This window comes from Lupinus angustifolius, chromosome LG11 (genome assembly GCF_001865875.1).
Source record: "Lupinus angustifolius cultivar Tanjil chromosome LG11, LupAngTanjil_v1.0, whole genome shotgun sequence".
Taxonomy (NCBI): domain Eukaryota; kingdom Viridiplantae; phylum Streptophyta; class Magnoliopsida; order Fabales; family Fabaceae; genus Lupinus; species Lupinus angustifolius.
In genome coordinates, this window is record NC_032019.1 from 14,069,057 (window position 1) to 14,072,161 (window position 3,105).

A 3,105-nucleotide genomic window follows, 5' to 3' on the forward strand; every position below is an offset into this window, starting at 1 on the left:
ACTTGTTTGTTTAAATGGTTGCAACACTTATGGTTTGTTACATTGGTTGGTGGCTAATTGCATTATTAAGTAGTTGTTATTGTTGAAGCATTATTTCTGTTTGGACAGCTTGCTCTGTGATGTTTAATCATGTATAAAATGGTAATATTTTTTATGTAAAATTCAAAAACGACCATTACTGAAATTCGAAATGCAGTCATTGTGATGAGAATGATGCAATGCTATCAATAAGTTATAATGGATACATGTAATTACATGTAGATATAAATAATATCGGTTTTGAATTAAGGTTATGTTGAATCAAACTCAACTAAATGGTTATTCTTTTGGAAAATAAAATTGTTTGATATTTTAAGTGAACCTATTAAATATGAAGTCGCCAAAGTGACATTTTTCTTGTGCATTGTTCATAATAAATGTCAAATGCTAGTGCGTATATGTATCCATATGGGTATTAATCGGTCCAAAGGAAGATTATTATTTGGCCGGATTATATACACAGATGTGATGGTAAACATGTGATTATTATAAAGTTGCATATGTGAATGACAAATCAGTCCAAAGAATGGTTTATTATTTGACATGCATTATGATCAATGTTTGACCACAAACAAGAGTATCAATAGTGATTGATATGAAATATCAAGCCATTTGCATGTTTGGATTTTATGCGAATAGTGATCAGCTCAAAGGAAGATTACTATTTGGCCCAAATTACAAACACTCTTGTAGCAACTAATATGTGATAATCATATGGTTTTCCATGTGAATAGTAAGTTGGTCCAAAGAAAGGCTTATTGTTTGACATGACTGATTATCAATGTTTGATTACTACATTGAGTGTACCACTTTCAAGTTAATATTTTTGTCCAAAGACTGAATATTAATGTTGTGCTAGGTAACTCGTGATGTACCTCATTATCATTTGAATTTAATTATTAAAGTTGAATGTGAGTTTAATTGCAAGAATGATTGCAATTTGTTTTGTTCTTTTACTAGTATTGCATATATTTATACTCAAATTAAGAACATCACATTGCTAAATGGGACAAACTTTAAGGTCAATAAGGAAGCCGTAAAATTATTCTCGGTTGTATGGATTAGATCTGGCACTTCAGGTGGAGAAATCCATTTCTACTATGGAAATCCTCGATGAGGTTAAAATTGAGAAATTGGAAGACTTTAAGTGAATATTTCTAATGATCATGAAACGCTCTATTCTAGAAGCATTTTGGGGCTCTATTTCCGAGGGTCAGAGTGCAAGAAAGTTCCTTGATGAAATAGAACCATGTTTTGCCAAAAATGAAAAGGCGGAGACGAGTAACCTTTTGGCTAAACTTATCTCCATGAAGTATAAAGGCGAATGGAACATAAGGGAGTACATTATGGAAATGTCTAATCATGCATCAAAACTCAAGTCATTTAAGTTAGATCTTGGTGATGACTTGCTCGTGTACTTGGTTTTGATCTCGCTTCATGCACACTTTGGGCAATTGAAAGTGAGTTATAACACTCAGATGGACCATGTGCAAGCGGAAGAGAGATTGCGAAGAGATAAGACTGGAAGTGCTCACTTAGCTATGACCTCTCATAATAAGATAAGAAAGAACAATAAGGATGTTGTTAAAGGGCTATTAGTGTTTTTCCTTAGAGAATGTGGAATTATTCTGAAATACACTATGCTAGGCAAACCTAGCATGAAGGCTATTATTGAACGATTAAACTGAACTGTTAAGGACATGGTGAGAAGTATGATTAGTCATTTTTCTTTGCTAGAGTCTCTTTGGGGGAAAGCCTTAAAGACCACAATTTACATCCTTAATAAGGTGTCAAGTAAAATAGTTAACAAAAATCCCATATATGCTTTGGAGTAATAAAAAACCAAGCTTAAAACAGTTGCACATTGAGGTTTTCTAGTTGAGGCGCGACCTTATAGGCCGCATGAAAGGAAACTGGACTCATGAACTGTTAGCGGATATTTTGTTGGTTATGTTTAACGTTCTCGGGGCTATAGATTTTATGATCCCACTTTAAGACTTTTTTAAGACGGGAAATGCAAGATTTCTTGAGGATGTTGATTTTGGGAGGAAGAGAACATAAAGAATGTTGTCTTTGAGGAAGAACCTATCACTAATGGTGAACAATTTCTTGTGCCAATAACCATTCAAGGAACAACTTCAGTAATAGAAGTTATGTTCAGAATATTGTCCCTGACAATATTCCATAATAAGACAACAATGGGGTTCTCCCTCAAGTACCTATAGAACAAATTCAACAACCTCAAGAAGTAGAAGTGACATTAAGGAGATCCACTAGAGAGAGGAGAAGTGCAATTCCTGATGATTATATTGTATTTCTTCAAGAACATGAGGATGGCCTTGGGTTAACAGAAGATGATCCATTGAATTTTTTTCAAGCCATGAAAAGTTCTAACTCTCAAAAGTGGATCAATGTCATGAAGGATGGGATGAAGTCTAAGCATGATAATGATGTTTGGGATCTTGTCGAATTACCTGGAGGTGCGAAATCTATTGGTTGCAAATGGATATTTAAAATCAAGAGGGATTCGAAGGGTAATATTGACAGATATAAAGCTCGTCTAGTAGCTAAAGGCTTCACTCAGAGAGAAGGCATTGATTATAAAGAAACCTTCTCTCCAGTATCTTCAAAGGATTCTTATAGAATAATATTGGCACTAGTAGCTCATTTTGATTTAGAGCTACATCAGATGGGTGTTAAGACTATGTTTCTTAATGCTGACATTAAGAAAACGATCTATATGGTGCAACCAGAAAACTTTGTATCAGTTGGCTCAAAGTCTATGGTATGCAAATTAAAGATATCCATCTATGGGCTTAAAGAAGCTTCTCGTCAATGGAATCACAAATTTCATCAAGTTTATTACCTCGTATGGTTTTGAGGCAAATAAAGTTGAAGATTGTGTATACCATAAGTTCTATGGGAGTAAATTCATCTTCCTGGTATTATATGCCGATGATATACTGCTTGCTAGCAGCGATATGAGACTATTGCATGAGACCAAGAGATTTCTAACGAAGAATTTCGAAATGAAAGATCTTGGGGAAGCTTCTTTTGTATTAGGTA